The 19,127-nt window shown below is 42.6% G+C and overlaps 1 protein-coding gene across 9 annotated transcripts in view; it reads left to right on the top strand.

Annotated features, from left to right (window-relative positions):
* Nucleotides 1-19,127, top strand: part of Erc2 (ELKS/RAB6-interacting/CAST family member 2) — an 893,871-nt gene that overhangs the window by 548,148 nt on the left and 326,596 nt on the right. The window lies entirely within an intron of this gene.

The raw sequence follows: 19,127 nt of genomic DNA, 5'->3' as shown, positions 1-19,127 counted from the left end.
GCTCCTCTGGTCTTTGTTGCCTCCCTTTGGGGGTAGGGAAAGAGGGAGGGCGGGACACGTGGAGAAGGAGCTCAGAGAAAATTAGTGACTTTTGAGGTGTTGCTTGTTTTTTCAATTACAGCTTTGTTGTCTCATTGTGCGCAGTTTTTCAATATCCATTACTTTAAACATGTATAGCCAGCTTCTGAATATGTATGTCTGTGTTTTATGGACGGCACTGACATTCATAGATCTGTTTGTCACCAAGGTTTGAGGTGGCAGAGAGACTGAGGTCTTGTTCAGCCCAGCGGTAGTCTGAGTGCTGCTTGCAGCCAGCGGGAACGTCCCTGAGAAACTAGGACGTTGCCAGTTGTTATCCTCGCTCCTGTTCAGTGCCTGGCTAGCACTGACTTTCAGTGCCAAGGACACAGGACTCAGATTTAGCAGATTGATAAAAGACAGGTTGGACTATCTTCCAACAGGCACACCGTGGTTCAGGTGGAGGGACAGGTAAGTAGCAGGAGACTGTATTGCTTTCAGTGCTCCTGTGAATACAGTGGAGCTGGTTGCTGGGAAGCAGTCCTTCCAGTGGTCCCGTAACACACCCACCTATATATACCCAGCTCCTGTTTCACTTTCCCAATGAAAGATCACCATGAGGACAATTGGAAGGAGAATTATTAAATGATTTGAATAATAGTTGCAATGTATTTGTTCCTAAAGAACTAGTCAAGAAATTGCATTTCTATAAATGGTTAAATGAAACAATCGTAAGATATAATTTAAATCCTACTTCCTCCCACAACTGTGGCATCTTAAGCCAGTAACACAGACTTTGAAATTGGTGGCTAGGTATGGAAGAGTGACCTCATGGTGACCCAGCAAGTCTTACACATGGTTAACATTAAACCGAGAAAGCTTAGATCATGGAAAATATGGAATGAAATATTTTTGAAGGGTTTAATAATGAGAAGAAAACTTTTATGTCTCTTCAACTACCTCAGTTTCTCCAAGACCAAAGAACAAGTAAGTTTTTTTTCACATATAAACTCATATAAAATAGTATTTTGTCTAATAAAAGATGATATAATAAAAACAGATATTATTATACACCATTTAGAAGCCAGGGAACTGAGACTCCGAGAGATTCAAATAATTTGCTTACAGCCACCTGGCCAGGATTAGCGCAAAGCCTGCCATTTCAGGCTCCCTTTCTGCTCCCTCCTTCTCCCGTGGAGCTTTGTGTGCATGGTACCAGGTCTGGAACGTCTGTCTGCCTGAGTCGCTGCAGAAATCCTACTGCCATTCCCAGAGCTGGGCATGTGGCAGGTGCTCACTGACCATTGGGCAAACAAGTAGATGAGATGGTGAAACCACACACGTGTGTCGAACACATCCACTTCTGTCCCCTTTGTGTGCTGTTGCGTGGGCAGGCGGCCTCATTGTTCTCCATGGCTCCCCATATTATACAATAAGCTGTTATCAGAGCCCTTTGATTCTTGTTTATAAAAGAGCATTACTTGCATAATTTTGAGAAAAGGAGCAATAATGGACTATTCTGGATTAGGAATGATCAAATCGGTACAATCCTAGTACTTCCACCTGGTAACTGTGGAAGGGAACTGCCCTTAACCTTGTTGGCTTTCCCCGCCCCCAAATTCCTCCTCTACAATGTGAGCAGAGAGCTTGACACCCAGAAGATGATATGTGTCTATAAAGGCCTTGTTGACCAGTGGACACAATGTCATATGTCTAAGGTGCTTTTTGAGGAGTACCATTTATCTAAAATTGGATTTATTTTTCTAAAACATACAAGCCATTTCCATGTGTATGTTTTTACTACTTAATATCATGATTTCAGATAGCACCTAGCTAAGGCCTCTTTGGAGAATTGCCACATTATTTCTGAAGTGTTTAATCTGCTGCCACTGCAGAATAAATACAGAATTCTTCTGTTAATTCTGTTGGTCAAAGAAACAAAGTCTTGCTTCATTAAACCCAATATGAACCCGGTTCATTATTTAACTCACCCAGCAGACCAGCTCTGGATGCCTCACTTGGGACTAAGGAGACATAGGTATGGAACAAGCATCTGAACTGATGCATTGCTACGTGGTATTGACTGAGCCCTGTGTAAGCTGCTGAAACAATCAAATGTGCATTACTATGTCTGATGCTTACTAATCAAGCTATAGAAAAACTTGGATATTCATTCAGCTGGAACTCATCTTTAAACAGGTCTGCTAACCCCTGGTAGGAAGAGAGTCACCATGCCATACTAGAGGGAAGAAGGGTGGGGCCCCGAGTCAAGACAAAGGCATTATTTTCTCGTGACATGAGAGAAGATCACTTTTTGATTGCCAAAGTTTTCTCTTCATTAGCATGGAGGGAGTAATGCCTGCCCGGCCTGCTTTATAGAAGTGTGTTAAGGTCAGAGTAGAAATGAAGTACTGGACTGAGATTCATGTAAAATAGCATGTGTGAAAGTACTTTGAAATCTAACGTGGGATTTTAAGACTGAGAGGTGTGCCTGTTAAATTCATTGCAAAAATCAAATGGTATGAAGTTTTAGAAGTGGAAGCCAGCTGGATCCACGCTCCCAATTGGTCTAAGGAGACTCCTGTATGTGTAATTGCCGATGAAGGATTCCCCAGGCCCTGGGAAGCACCACCATTCTTGTTAGAGACCATGACTTCATAAGGTAGCAGGCCATGTTCCGTGGTAGTGCAGGAGCTCATGTGTCCTCACAATGAACTGGAATGTCTTTCCACGCATTCTGCCCACTTGTTTTCGTTGTTATTGTTATGTTTTCCTTACCCAATATTGACCCGAGCAACATCAGCCATAGAAGAGATAACCTTTTTTGTACTTGCTATATAATGTTTGAATATAATATTGTTCATTTGAGAGAGAGAGAGAGAGAGGGAGAGAGAGAGAGAGAGAGAGAGAGAGAGAGAGAGAGAGAGAGAGAGAGAGAGAGAGAGAGAAACAGGATACACAGAGAAGCAACATGAAACATATATCATCCGTGGCCTTATAATACAGTCACTGAGAACAGTTTGCTTGTTCTACTACCTCAAGAGCCTCTGGTCCTACTTTGGTAACCATTTACTTTTGGCTGTTTCAGGTTTTGTTGAAGTGTGTATGTGTGTGTGATGTGTATGGCTTCCCTGAGTTATGAGCCTTCTGACCTGAGTGTTGAAAAATGAACTCTGGAAGGGTACGAAGGAAGCCGTCTTAATGGCCGAGTCCTCTCTTCGGTTCCCAGTTATTTCATTTTTAAGTGGAGTGTGTGTGTGTGTTTGTGTGTGTATGTGTGTGGTGTGATATCATCTTGAGACCCGCATCACACTGACTTGTGTTTTCTCCTGCCATTGTTCTTCAGTGGGCAGAGAGTGTTCTTTTGATTTAGATCTAGATCAGAATTAGAAGGAGAAAGTGCCTGGTTCTTCTGGCTGGAAGTTAACCACATGCTGTAACTTTGCACTTGCTTTTCCTTTGAAAACTGCATATGGGGAACCAATAAGCATTTGTGAACCAAAGGGTGAACTAGTTTAAAAAATATCATAGTTTCTCGCTGATCCTCTACAGCAAGGTAGGTGCTAACCTATTGGAAATAGAAAATCCCCCTTACCTTGTCAAGTTTACAATTTTAGTAAAAGGAGTGACAGAAATGAATGAATAAAGTGTTTTATTATGTAACCTCTAGAGAGGTTTGACACATCACTTATAATGCCATTTCCAAATGGAAGGGCCTTCCAGGTTATTTGGGATACAGAGAGAGAAGACACAATGTTACGTGCCTTCCCACTTTCCGCACCAGTGCAGGAAGTGAAGATAAGTTCATGAAGAGGGAGATCCCCTGAATTTACATGAAGAAATCCTGTTGTTCTTCCCCCAACACTCTCTTAGTTTGATTCTTATTGGTTTGTATCCAAACTGCTGGCCATCGTTCTGATACTGGAAAAAACGTATAGTTCATAACTGTGTATTTCCGTCAAAGAAGACAGTGTTTTCCTTTCCCTCTGTGTAAGAATATTGCTCTACTTTAAAAATATCCAAAAGCTTTTGCTAAGACATTTTATGATGTTTAATTTTTGTTACATTTGCTCCTACTTAAAAAAGACTTTTATTAAAAGACTATTAAGAACTTTCTAAATTTGGCTTTAAGCACTGCGCAATTACCTTACATTCCAGTAACCAAGCTCGGTCATTTAATTTCTGGCAGGTGAATTTGATATCTGTAGCTAAAAGGAATGAGGACCGTGAGACCCTGACCTGCCTGTGCATTTTCTCAGACAGGCTGACCTGTCGTAATAATTTCCCAGGCAGACAGGCAGCTGATACTTTTCATTTATTATAAAATGCTAAGTCACTCCAAGTGCTTTAATAACTACTTGCCAGTCCCATAATTTGAGGCATGTCTTTTAGATTTTTGCTGGCGATTTCTTATACCTGTGTAAAAGTTTTATGTAAACCTCAGCGTTTTAACTCATCTGATGATTTTTGTGGAGTTCATCTTCATTTCCTGGGTATGGTTAGATTTCAGACGTCTCCTCCAGATAGTTTTCAAGCCTTTGTATACAGTGAGTTGTTTTAGTGCATTCCCGTGGGGTACGGCACCCTCTCAAGCTACGCCATCATCTTATTGGCCCCTTTGATCTGGGATCCTTTCTGAGAGAGCCACTCATTAGGTAAGTGCCCTTCAAAGCAGAGGCAACGTACAGAATATGATAAAATCAATTTCTTCTTTACCTCATGCCATCATGAGAAAAGACAAATCACATTTCTTCAGGGAGGAATTCTAAGTGCCTGGCAATTTGCACAGGATAAATGGAGTCTGGGAGAGGAGTTCTGAAGGCAGCCATTACTTCAAATTGATAAACTTGGTTGTAAGGGGGCTCTACTATTTCCCAGAGGCGTCTCGGGGATTGAATGGGATCCTCATTCATGAGAAATAATCTCAGGCTTGTAAGTGTGCATTATTTTGTCATTAATTCATTCGTGACACTTAGGATGTGGTCATCATATCTTCAAATTTTAATTTTATTCAATAAATAATTTTCTTTTAAATTGCAATGTAGTTTCTTCCCTAAAAAAATACATTATTGATAAAACCGTAAAGTCCAGCTTAAAATATATTAGTATTATGGCCACATGTCTAGAATGTCCTAGAATGTCTGCCCAGGTTTGAAAGGCATTTGCGTTAGATGGAGCTTTCGGGATGCTTATTGTAGCTGCATAGTTACACGTGGAGATTAAAGATGGTAAGCACGCAAGGAGGGATAGATGTTATAGAGGATGACTTGTTCAGTGTGGATTTTGATTTGTGCTACAGGCAATGGCATTAGTACAGTTAGCTGTCATTCACGAGTTCTGCTTCCCACTCTTAATTCTGAAATTGGTAGCTCAATGCCCATAGCAGAAGACAAAATATTTGCTGCATATAAACCTTATAGTGGAGAAATAAAATTTAACTGTAAAGAAAATAACCTTACAAGAGTGGAATGTTCTAGTTAGCTTCCAACACAAGGAACAGAAAACTCGTACAAGTAGCAACTTCTGTCTTGAAGCTTTGCCACTCGAAGCATTTGGCCACCACCTTATGGTGCTGAAATTCTGGCCTCATTTTCAAGTGTCCAAGCCATGTTCCAGCCAGCAGAAGGGAGGGAAATGGAAGGAACCTCCCTGGCCTCGAAGTTACACATATCTGCCACCGCATCTGAGTCAGTTAACAGCTCATTTGAGAAAGAGTTGCTGAGCATCTGCTTTGTGTAAGGGCCGCTCTGAGCGCTGGGCACTCTTCTAGGTGCTATTTTAAGGTATAGAAAATACTCCTGACAAAGGTTCTATTCATAGACCCAGTACTGTACATGCCCTGTGGGAAGGAGTGGCTCACTAGCCAATTTTAAGTCACACGGTCACACATTTTACCTACACAGGCAGGAAGATGCAGCTTTTATGTGGCTCGATCTATGAACAGCTAACACCGTGGAAGGCAAATCAACAAGTAAAGGAAAGTAGTACTGGGAGGACCTGCAATTCTTTACAGACTAGGAAAAAAATAGACCAGCTAGTAAGCCGCTGTACCACATTGCAAGTACACTTCAAATAAATTATCCCTAACCCATACTGTTTCTATCTGTCTGTGTGTCTCTATCTGTCCGTCTGTTTGTTTGTCTGTCTCCTCTCTCTCTCTCTCTCTCTCTCTCTCTCTCTCTCTCTCTCTCTCTCTCTCTCTCTCTCTCTCTCTCTCTCTCTCTCGTCTGTTGAGGGACACAATGTGATTTCAAAGTCTCCTTCAAGTACAATCCATATATTCATAAAATGACCTGGAACAATGGATCAGTCAGGAATTGCCAGAATCTTTCTTTTTCCTGTGATAAATGCAGTTCAAAATGCTTTTTGGGCTGGGCAGTGGTGGCGCACGCCTTTAATTCCAGCACTCGGGAGACAGAGGCAGGTGGATCTCTGTGAGTTCGAAGACAGCCTGGTCTACAAGAGCTAGTTCCAGGACAGCCGCCAAAGCTACAGAGAAACCCTGTCTCAAAGAAAAAAAAAGAATTTTGGTTCAACACTGCCTCTCATGTAAGATAAGAGTAGATCTCCTCTGTATTTTATCCATTACCTTTTCCCCATAACACTCTTTAGATATGAAATATATGAACAAAGCAGAAATGATGATCAGTAAACAATATAGAGGAAAACTTTGAAATGGATTAAGTTGTATGCCATAGAGAATCAAGGACCTTCCTTAATTCCCACAAAGAGGCATGTGCTATTTGATTAAAATGCCTTCAGAGACTCAAACAAATCCAGGCAAAAATACTGTTCTGTGCTTCAGGCTGTGAGGTTAAACTTAGAAAGATATATTTATGTGATGTTATTGACATGTCACATGAATCACTGCTGTCCCCTGCCAGGTAGTCAGTGTAATGGTTCCTAGTCTACTGTTACAAACATGGAGGATTTGGGATCTGAACTCAAGTACAAGCATACTCAGTACTATGCATAGGATGTTAGCTACTGTATGCACAGTTCTCTAGCCTATGGATGCAGGGGCCAGTGTCCATTAACTGGGGAGCAGTGGGGAGATATGACTGGAGAGCAGGGCGAAAGGGTGGGGTGATGGGAATGAGGGGACAGGAAGGGAGCGAATGAAGGGAACCTTGAAAGTCAGCTCCATATCTTAAAACACAATAAGGGGCAGCCTGTCTTTTGGCTGGAAACACGAAGTAGATATATAGTTTTAATAGTGAAAAGTGTCAATCAAAAGGGCCATTGGCCTGGTGGTTTTTAATGGAAATACAAACATTTTCTGAGTTAGAGGAGTGTAGGTTTTCAGCTTAAATAATCACAATCAGCAGTTAAATAATCCACATGCTTGGGAAATGTGGAACTTAAGTAATTCCAAGCACCATACCTCATGCTATCTCTATCCTTACAACAGTCTGTGGGGCTTAGGAAAAGAAGGAGAAGAATTATGGGGGTCTTCCAGCCTCTCCTAAAAAGGCAGAGCAAGGGGGACATGTGGCATTTTCAGTTAACTTCCAGTTAAGAGCAGCATCGGATTGGCAGGAGTCTGAGTGGTTTGGTTGAAAACTTATAGAAGATGCTGCCAGCTATAACCCCACAAGGTAAACACAGGACAGGGGCATCACACAGAAACTGAGGGACCAGAAACACTGCTGTCATGGACTTGGATATCAGGGTCAGCTCCAGCACCCTGGTGCATCTCCCCATCCGTGAGCTGGGCTTTGGACTCAGATGATCTCATTGAGATGCTGTGATTCTCTGACACCGTTGCTTTCCGTCTGGTTTGATTTTACGTCTCTGGAATGTTTGACAAGGTCTGGAGACAGTTTTGGCTGTCAGGTAAAAGGAAGCTTCTGCTGGCATAGACCATCTACTTGTAGGTAGAGACCAGGAATTTGTTCAGCAAGGCTTGGGATAGTCCCCAACTCAAGACACTCATGATACTGAGCCCGAGAGACCCATGAGCAGCCTGTTGGCTTAAAGACTGGTATTTCATAAGGTAGGGAAAGGGAAAACTTTCCAGGGTCTGAGCTCTGATTCAGTTTGATATACAGTGGATATAAATGCCACAGGATCATGATCAGGCCCAGACGGTGTGGTGGTGTGGAGGCTTGGGTAGATGAATCTGACCTCCTGATTCTGGCTTGCCATCTTGGTATTGTAGAATAGTTCACCATGTTACCGAGCCAACCCTTTAGAGACTGAGCTCCCTATGTTGTCTGCAGCCTGGATGGGGTCTAGAAGACCTGCTCCTTTAATGCCCGCTATTCTATAGATCGCACAGTCTTTTCTAGCTTCAGGATTCTATTGTTCTTTAATCTGTGCTCAAATCAGTGTAGTAGTGGGGAGCGGCAGGGCTGCATCCCGACACCCAGTTAGTTTTACCCGAAATAATTACACGGAAACTGTATTCTTTTAAATACTGCCTGGCCCATTAGTTTTAACCTCTTATTGGCTAGCTCTTACATATTGATCTAACCCATTTCTAATATTCTGTGTAGCACCACGAGCTGGCTTACCAGGAAGGATCTTAACCTGCGTCTGTCTGGAGTGGGAGAATCATGGTGACTGACTGACTCGGTTTTCTCTCTCCCAGCATTCTGTTCTGTTTTCTCCGCCTACCTAATTTTCTGTCCTATCAAAGGGCCAAGCAATTTCTTTATTAATTCACCAATGAAAGCAACAGACAGATACAAGACCCACCTCCATCACTTTAGCATGAATGACTGCTGCAGCCCCTGCCTGGGAAAAGTCTTCTTCTGAGGTTCTGAGTGTCACCTTCTGTCATCAGTAGTAAAGGGGGCACCTGCTCCACAGAGTCCAGGGAAAATTCTCCTTTGTTCTTACGCCCTACAGGAGTTGTTTGCCTGAAAGGAAGAAGTTCTTGAGGTAGAATGAAAGAGAACATTCTAGAGGTGTGGTGTTCTTCCAGTGAAGCTGGGGGCATGCTTGGTTCCCAGGAAAGCATTTGGTGGCAGTTCCTGCGATGCAGCCCTCTGCACTGAAGCACAGGCTAAGCTTTCTTCAGTGGCTCTGCCATTGTGAAGCCACTGGCTTGTCCTTGAAAGTACTCACACGGGGCAGTCAGTTATTCTTGTAGAGACCAAATAAACATTTATTGAATATCTGGTCAACGGTTTAATGTCTAATTGAAGAATAATCCAAATTACCTCATGGATAAACTTGCACCAGAGGAGAAGTCTGTAGGGTTGTAAGTCATGCAGATGCACCTTTGTGTGATGTGTTAAGTAAACAGAAAAGCAGGTGGGGGAGACAGAGCTAGTCGAGGACAGTGGATGTGTTTCAAGATAAGAGTTCTTGCCTTTGCAAAGGCCTAGTGGCATAAGAGACTCTCTGGTTCCATTATCCCAAGAGCCTGGTGAGGTCATGGCTGATCCCAACAGGAGACTCTTGTTACCCTCCCTGTTACCCACATGCTGTGTTTCTGCAGCAACCATTTTCCTCACAGTCCTAAGCTCCCCCTTATAGGCTCACATTCGCTGGAAGGCCTTTTGTTATGGTAAAATCAACTGTGTGTTTGGAAAGTTGAATCTGTCAAATGCGTATAACTCAAAAAGAGTTCCTACTAAGTCAGACATTTTTAAGTCTCACCCTGCCCTTCTGTGTGCCCAAGCCCCTGGGTAAGGCAGAGCTGTTGGCCTGGTATTGATAAGATGGAACTTGTCTTCTGCCAGAGGGAGAAGACACCTCTGTGGGATGGAGGTGAGTGTTTCTCTGTGCAACATCTCTTTCCTAATTGGTGGCCCAATGGGCTTGAATGAATTACCACTAAATCTTTTCTCTAATGTCAATTACACCTAAAATCAAAATGAGCTCCTATATGGCCTCTATCTGACTTTAGCAATTGTTGTATTGCCAACCCCCACCCCATGGCTGGATTATTTTGAAGTAAATACCAGACATTATATCATTTTAGTCATAAATACTTGAATATAAATGTTATTTTTTCAGATAAACATTTGTACAACAAATTACAAACACTTCCATGTGGATAAAAATTCTAACGAAGGCCTTCCTCCATAATGTTAGAATTATTATGTGACCGAATGTACAAACCATCTACCTTTTTAGGATGTTCCAGAGTAACAAAAAGGAGCATTTGATATCACCTGTGGAAGAGCCAGAAGATTTATACCACAGGAGTCATTCTTTAGCCTGTGACTCTGTTCTCCCTAGGCTTATACTTAAACAGTGTTCTTGGGATTGACATATAGCAACCTCTTCATATACCCAGTGATAGTTCTGTGCATTCCCATGGAAGGGAAGGCCTTTTATTGATACTTGATTTATATTTTATTTTGTTTTATTTTTGCTCCTTGACTAAGTGTTAATAACAGAATTTTGAAAAGTTTATATGATGTGGGATTCCCCTCTGTATGCTGTGAATACCTTTGGTTAATAAAGAAATTGTCTTGGCCTATGATAGGGCAAAAGAATATAGCTAGGTGGGGAAAACTAAAGTGAATGCTGGGAGAAGGAAGGCGGAGTTTAGGGAGAAGCCATGTAGCCCTGCCAGAGCCAGATGGAACATTACCCAGTAAGCCACAGCCACGTGACAATACACAGATTACTAGAAATGGGTTAAATTAAGATATGAGAGTTAGCCAATAAGAACCTAGAGCTATTGGCCAAAAAGTATTGCAAGTAATACAATTTCTGTGTGGTTATTTTGGGTCTGAGCTGCCCAGCGGCCGAAACCATCAAGCAGCCTTGTTACAACATGTATACATTCAAATATGTGGTTGGTACCATTCTTTACACTCAAGGATTAATAAAGAAAATGATCATTAATGTAGAGAATGAGATCAAGATCATATCCATACAATACTGATATTAAGCTATTGAATCAAGCAAGATCTGAATGTACCTACTCAGCGTCTTGCCTTGTTTCTTATCAATGATCACAGAGACATCACGTTAACTAGGAAGTCATTCATCAGTTGTGGAGCAGTGACTAGAATCCAGTGACATCACATTAACTAGGAAGCTGTTCATCATTTGTGGAGCAAAGACTAGGAACCTTCTACTACACTAGATGTTGATCCAGAGGGATGTCATTTTTGCTTGTTGGGAGTATACACTAGTCTTGATTATTGTAGGTCCAACCTTGGTAACACTTCGATGACTTGAGGGGTCATGGAGTGGTTTTCATATCCATTTAACCCATAGGTAGATAATCATGTGGTTTATTTTAGCTGATCCAGACTTGGTGGCAGGGCAGGAGACAGAGGGGGGTTAGTTTTTAAATCCGATTACTGTAGAGGAGAATGGCTCCCAAAAGTATTACAGATGGGTCAAGAACTTGGAATCATTGTACTCAGTGCTGCAGTAGAAGTTAAAGAGAAGGAGCTAGGGAGATGCCTCAGGGCTTTCCAGCAGTGGCTACTCTCCCAGAAGACCCAGGTCTGATTCCCAGCACTCACATAGTAGCTCATAAGTATCTGTAACTCCAGCTCCATGGGATCTGATGTCTTCTGGCCTCTGAGGACACCAGGCACCCATGTGGTATACAGATAGACTTGCAGGCAAAATACTCATACATGTATAAATAGATAAGTAGAAATATAAAAAGGAAGTTGAAGAGGGATGGTATCCCAAGAAGAATGCCCCCACTCTGACAGCAGCAGGTGGGAGACCTGGCCCTTAGGCTTTAAGAGCAGAAGAGCTGCTCCTACCCACTAGCTGCAGCACACAGGAGAGCAGGCCCTGCACCTTGCCTTCAGCACAGCAGAGGTAACCCTGTTGGTGAGCTGTCCCCAAGGTGTGAGTTTGAAATAACTGGCCCCCCTATTGTCTGTCATGAAGCAGCATGGGAGGGGAGGGGGAAGTGCCCCCCACCCCTCATTCTTCACCACTTGTGGTAGCCAAGAGCTGACCCTCACCATTCCTAGCTGCTGCACTCAGGAAAGTGGGCCCTGCTTCTTGCCTAGGCTGCACAGTAGAGCTGACCCTATTGGTGGATATGCCACATGGGTGAGCTGGCCCTGAGGGTGTGGGAGTGGGATAGATGGCCATGCCCCCCACAGGTGCCATGCAGTGGTAAGGATGAGGGAAAGATGCCCTCACTCCTGCCGCCTGTGGTAGGTGGGTGGATGAGGGAGTGACCCCCTCCTTACCAGCTGTTGCACTCAGGAAAGTGGGCCCTGTACTTCACCTGGGCAGCGCAGGAGAGCCGAGACTATTGACAGGGGTGCATGTGAACTGCCTGGACAATGTGAGCTTGGGAGATCTGGTCCCATCCTCCCTTGCCTGCCATATGGTGGTGCCTCCAACCCTCACTGCCTGTGGCAGGTGGAAGAGCTGGCCCTTCCCCTCACCAACTATAGCACTGGGGAGAGTGGCCCCTGAACCTGGCCTGGGCAACATAAAAGAGCTGGCCCTGCTGGTGTAGGTGTGGAAGAGCCAACCCTGAGGGCATAAAGCAGGAGAGCCAGTTGCTTACTGCTGCAAGGGGTAAACCAGCCAGGGCAATGCTGGAGAGCCTCTGAGGGTGAGGACAGGGTTGGGGGAGAGACCTGGCCAGAACTAGGGTTGGCTCACTCCAATATCCACCCCATCTGTGAGCTGCTGGAACTCACAGCAGGTGCTGCAGATTCAAAGTTGGAAGATCTCCAAGACACAGGGCAACAGCAGGGTATCCAGGAGGAGTCCCAGGGAGGGCCCAGTGTTGGTGTAGCAGAAACCAGAGGCCTTGAACCAGACCAATGGCTCTTGGCAATGAACACTTACAAATAAAGATACATGGATAAAAGGGGGTTATTGTGGGACTCACTGTGTCATACTACAGCTTCCATGATGAAATTTTTCTTTTATTTCTCTTAAATTTTATTTTATTCTGGAGGAGGGTATGCAAGGGCAGAGGGTAGATACAAAGGGATGGGGAGATGAATAGGATCAAGATGCAGGATGTGAAAGAATGAAATACCCAAAGAAGAAATTAAAAGAGAGTTTAAAAAAAAAACTGTAGTTTTTTTCTTTTTCTTTTTTAACTCTTTGCTCTTGTGGGGCCTGCCACTCAGCTCCAGACACTTATTCTTACTTATGAATGCCCAGCCTTAGTGTGGCATATTTCTAGCCAGCTTTTTTTTAAATCTTATATTATCCCATCTCCTTTTTGCCTTTCTCTGTCCTATATACCTTTATTTCATCTCCTCCATTACTGGCTGGGTGGCTGATCCCTGGTGTCCTTCTCTCCTCCTCTTTTCTTTGCTCCTCCCTCTTTTCTCTTCTTCTATTTATTCTTCCTGTGTGTCAGCCTCACCTCTTCCTCTCCTGCCTTGCCATTGACTGCTTAGCTCTTTATTAGACCCATCAGGTGTTTTAGGCAGGCAAAGGAACACAGCTTCACAGAGTTAAACAAATGCAACATAAAAGAATGCAACCCATCTTTGCATCATTAAAACAAACGTTCCACAGCATAAGATAATGCAACACAGTTTCGACTAACATCCCACAATATAAAACTGCTTCTATCTCAAAACATGGAATTTCAGGTGATATAAATCTGTGTTGTTCATATCTGGCTTGTCGAGGAAGTTCCAGGTCCCACTTGGATTGAACTGGGCCATCCTGAGTAGCAGTAATCAGGTGTTACAGAATAGGGTGTCATGGCATCCAGCTCTTATTTCCTCTAATGGCATTCTTTAATTCTCAGTAGCCTCTCAGGAAGGGATCATTTAGCCCCAGCCTGGCTCCCGAAGTGACAAAGAAACTGGAGTTTGGGGAGTAGGGATGGATGCCCTGCATTTCAATCATGGCCCTATGCTTGTTCTTCTTACTAGGTGACCTTGGCAAAATATTCAATGATGTCATATTCTCTGTAGAGTTCTAGGATCAAGTGAATATATATACATGTATATGTTTTCATATATATAGTATGAATTATATATATATACATATATATATATCAAATTTGCTCCTTCATAAGTTTTTAATTAGTCTATTTTGCAGTAGTCAGAAAGATGCATCTCCCAGTCAGCAAATCAACTCAGCCCTTTTAAAGCATTTACCTTCAATTATACTATACCTTTATAGTTTTGCACCTTTGCTCTTTGGGTCTTTTCCATTTTGCCACTGAAGAATTTCTGTCACAACCCTTGAGTGTCTAAGGCTACTCTGATATCCTGTCTTCTCCTAACTACTCTCCAAGCTACAGAATAAACTCTAGTTTGCGTGGAAGTACTCAGCTTCCCCTTCGCTTCCTGTGATGGGTTTTGAAAATCCATCCTCTTTGGACGATCTTTTCATTATTCTTCTGCATAGTCCACAAGTAGCTGGCTACTGAGTAGTTTCTATGGAAGGGCATGGTGTCTGGGCATGGTGCCATGACCCTTGCCTTGTGAAGCTTATGATGTAACGATGAAGTTGGCAGTCTAAGCTGCTAATTGCTATGGAGTGTGCCAAGTGCTCTGATCAGGAAAGTTTGGCGTATCTGTTCCATATGGAGAGCAACTGCAGGGGTTTAGGATGCTTCCACAAGGGTTATAGGAAGCTCCCATCGGTGGTTAGGGGAAACTCCCCTTGGAAGCTTCTCTGGTGGAGCAGCATGTCAGTTCAGACCGGAGAGATAAAGGAAACGGTTGAGGCAAAGGAGTGAGGTCCCAGCATTCTAGTGGGACCCACAGTTAAAGATATTACTCAAGTGGTTAGTGAAACAGTCACTCCAGTGGTTGAAATGATGTGACTGCACTGATGGGTGAGAACAGCCCTGGGGCTTTTGGCTGAAGGTAGGCAAAATGCATAATCATGCAGCAAGGTTGTCCTCCGCCTCAAAACTCTTAATTTTTAACCTTACCTTTGCCTTAAAACAAATTGGCCCGCTCCAAGTGGAGCTGAAGCTGTCCTGCCTGTGCCTGCAGTCCTCTTGACATGTGGACCCTGCAGGCTGTCAGCTAGCTGCATGATTTCTCAGCTGCCACTCCAGGCAGGCTTCATCACATTAGATCAAGCAGACATTTTACATTGGTGTTGGTCCTTGGTAACTGGGTATGAAGTTTTGACATTGCCTCTCCCTCATGATGGTATCAGAAATAATTTGTATGTTTATGATAAGAAAAGATCTTTTGGAAAAAAGATAACTAAAAAGTCATTCTAAAAGCTAGCCTGGAGATGTTAGGCCTAGAAAACACTCCTCCCCTCAGGGCTCAGGGAACTACACAAAAGAAGAGGTGAAAGATTGTTAGAGGTAGAGGCAGAGGCATGGGCAACTCCAAGGCTGCAGTAACTTCTAGACATGCGTATATGAATGCAGTCTGGAGCAACATGCAGGTGCTTGCTCAAATTGAAGTCAGACAGAATCCCAGCATAAAAAGAGGGAAGTGGATCACCCTAACCTAAAGCTCTTTTCAGCTGATACTTGCCTGTGAGGGACAACTGGAGTGTCACTGGGTATCTTAACCATACTACAAGGCAAGCCTCATGCCCAGGAGTAGGCAATTTCACTGTTTGTCTTGGCACTTTTTGTCTTACTGGTCTTTTGTTTGGTTTGGTTTGCCGTCTTTGTGGGGTGTTTTTGGTTTGTTTGATTTTGAAAAGAGAAAGAGAATGTAAAGCTGGGTGGAGAGACTAAAAGGACTTGAAGGAAGTGAAAAACTTGATAAAAATAAATGAAAGCATTTAATTAAAGAAAGAATAAAAATTCAAAAAATATGTTTATAACTTGAGCTTGTAGTTTAGCTTGTTAATGCAGTAAAACTGCACACACAGCAAATATGTGAGACCAAATTTACCTACTTCCCATTACATAACTTTTCATAGTTGAAATAATACAATAATTTAAAAAAGAATATAAGCCTAAGGAAAGAAGAATGGACTCCTACCAAGGCTGCCTTGAGATAAAATGGGCCTCTGCCCTTTAGCATCTTTGAAAACATTCTTTCTTTAAGTTTTATTAGTTGAGGAAATAATAATGATTAAGCTATGAAAGAGAATGTTGTTTGTATTGAGCAGCAGCCAGTGCAGGACCAGGGGGGTTTCAGTTTTGGATGTTGAAGTCCCCAGAAGAGGAGTTCCCCCTCCCCCAGTGCCTGTTGGGGAAAAAAGAACTCCTACCATAGCAATTAGCATACTGAATAGCAATGCTGCTGCCAGGGACTTCTGATTCCCTGTTTTCCTTGTTTTCATTCTTGGAGTAAATTATGGTCTTGTCCCCAGAAATTCTTTTAGCTGCACTCACTTTGACTTTGGTGACATCCAGATCAGAACTGATCAGCTACAGACTACAGGGTATTTAAACCCAGTCAGCAGGCAGGTCACAGGGCTTCAGTACAGATCCTTGACTCTAAGACTCAGGTTGCTTTAGGACTAACCCACTGCACTTCCAGGGCAGGCAGGTTGCCTATCAGCAGGGCTTGACTGTGAACCTGTGTTTGCGTGGCGCCACATGCTACTCAGGCACTAAATGGTGGGCTTCACAGGTGCAGACGTTGCTTCATTTAAAGACTAAAGGACCAAGCTGGATATAGGTATATGCATGATATCCAGACTCCCAAGAGACAGAGGGAAGAGGATTGGGAGTTTGACCAGCTTGAGCCAGACACCATAAAATTAAAGGAACTAGAAAACTCATCTTTAAAATATAGATGTGCACAAATAGTAGGTCTCACAGGAGAGAAGACAAGATTACTGTTGCCATGGCAGGACTAAATGGTTATGGAGAGCATATCTGCTAGGTGGTTAGAAATTTTATCAGGCTAGATATTTAACAGCTCAAGAAATTGAATAATGTCTATTCATTGTGTTCTCATTATTAAGGATGAGAATAGAGTCATATTTGTATAGAATCAAATCTTTATAACAGTGCTTTCTCTTGATTGGAAATGATATTACCTCTCTTTTTATATAAAATAATAGTAAGTATTGTGGCATTTTCAAAACTTTTTCATCTCTTTTGAAAACTATAAATTACACATTCTGAATTTCAGGTTGTATGTTAAGGTCATTGGTGCATTTTAAGTTGGTCATTGTACAGGGTGAATACAATGATCCAGTTTTATTTTTCTACACATGGGTGTCCACCGATTTTCCCACCACTGTTTGTTGAAGACACTGTACAGAGAAGTTTATATGTGGCTCGCCTCTTCTCAGCCATGGTCTCCAGTTTAGTGTCATCGCCACTCTGGTTTTGTTACTGTGACTCTGTAGTGTGTGACGTCGTTGCTGTGGGGCGAGTAGCTCAGGGAAGACCTGTTATCTAGATTATCACACAGTTTTTTATTCTGCCTAGGATTTATTCATCTGGAGTTAGTTTGTTGGTTGAATTTTCCTTATTTTATATATTATATGTATGTCTTAAATTCAATAATTTTATGTTTCCTCTTTCTTTAAATACAAGTGTTTACAATATTCAGGAGAGGAGTAAGTCTTACCAGGATTTAAATGCCATTTTCCTTTATGGGGTTGATATTTAAGGCTAGAGGCTATGTTCCTATTCTTTCTCTGGTGGTCAGGTATGTGTCCTAGGTCAGCGAGGGCCTCCTTGTGCCTGTGAGCCTTACCCTGGGTCACTCTGTGTCTTCGACATGGGCCTGAAGCTTTAGCTGCCATCTGCTAGAAGTTGTAGGACTTCATGTATTCTTGTGGTTGTTCCTTGTTACCATGCCCACATTAGTTCAGTCTTAACCAGTAGGTTCCTGTTCAATATGGTCACTGACTGTCACCATCTAAGAGATTGTGTATGACAAAAAATAAACTTCCGGCCCACCATCCATGTGTGCCCTGCCTCACTAGCAACTCCAGGAGATTCAAGTCTCTTGAGAATCATGACTTTGTCTTGTGATTAGAACAGCCATTCTCTTTTGACCTCGGTTGCCTGACTTTCTGATGTGGGATTCCCCTCTGTATGCTATGATTACCATTAATGAATAAAGAAATTGCTTTGGACCTATAGCAGGGCAGAACTTAGGTAGACAGGGAAAACAAAACTAAATGCTGGGAAAAAGAAGGGTGGAGTCAGAGAGAAGCCATGAGCTGCTACCGGAGACAGATGCGCTGAAACCTCATAGGCCATGACCTCATGGTGATGCACAGATTAATGGAGATGGGTTAAATTAAAATATAAGAGTTATCCAATGAGAAGCTAGAGTTAATGGGCCAAGCATGTTTTAAATAATATAGTTTCTGTGGATTATTTCGGATCTGAGCTACCAGGTGGCTGGGAAACAAACTAAAGGCCTTCCTGACCACAGCTTCCTTTTAGGTAGAGGCTCCTGCTTCTACAAGGAAGAGTAGATCGTAGTAGGGCTGTGAGGAACTAGTCCTTTGAATTACACCACCTTTCTGCACCTCTACCTTTCCAGTTGTCCTGCCACCCATATTCTAATTTCTGATGCATGTCTACTTAGTTTGGAATTCTTCATTATTCTTTCTCTTAGCCTTTACCTTGTCACATAGAGACAGCTTCTACTGTGGTCTTGACACAGGCCAAGGATATAAGTAGACCACAGTCTTGACTGTTTCACTAAAGAGTGCATACAAATACCCAATGCGAACACTGAAAGATGGTTCAAAACCATCACTTGAAGAAATACATATCAAAGCCACAGCTAACCCCCCTTTATGTTGGAGGAAGGCTGCTTATTGGTTCCGACTGCTCAGACCAGAAATAATCACACAGAAAGTGTATTAACTAAATCACTTCTGACCCATTAACTCTAGCTTCTTATTGTCTAACTCTTACATATTAATTTATCCATTTCTATTAATCTGTGTATTACCACATGGATGTGGCTTATCAACTAAAGTTCTGTCTGGCTCCAGTAGGGCTACATGACTTCTCTGGCTCTGCCTCCTTTCTGCCAGCATTCAGTTTAGTTTTCCCTGCCTATCTAAGTTCTGCCCTGCTATAGGTCCAAAGCAGTCATTTATTAACCAATGGTATTCACAGCATACAGAGGGGGAATCCCACATCACTTTTATACCTGCTAAGACAGCTGCAAAGAACAAGTATCAGTGAGGATATAGAGGAACTAGAGCCCTCATACATTGCCAGAACATTTATAAAGTTGTGTCCATGTTGGAGAAAAGTTCAGTACTTTCCCAGAATGTAAACACAGAGATAAGATGTGTTTTCATAAGATGCACTATTTTCTACT

This window comes from Chionomys nivalis, chromosome 5 (genome assembly GCF_950005125.1).
Source record: "Chionomys nivalis chromosome 5, mChiNiv1.1, whole genome shotgun sequence".
NCBI lineage: Eukaryota > Metazoa > Chordata > Mammalia > Rodentia > Cricetidae > Chionomys > Chionomys nivalis.
Note: the sequence above shows the minus strand (reverse complement) of the source record. Positions and strands in the feature narration are given on the sequence as shown.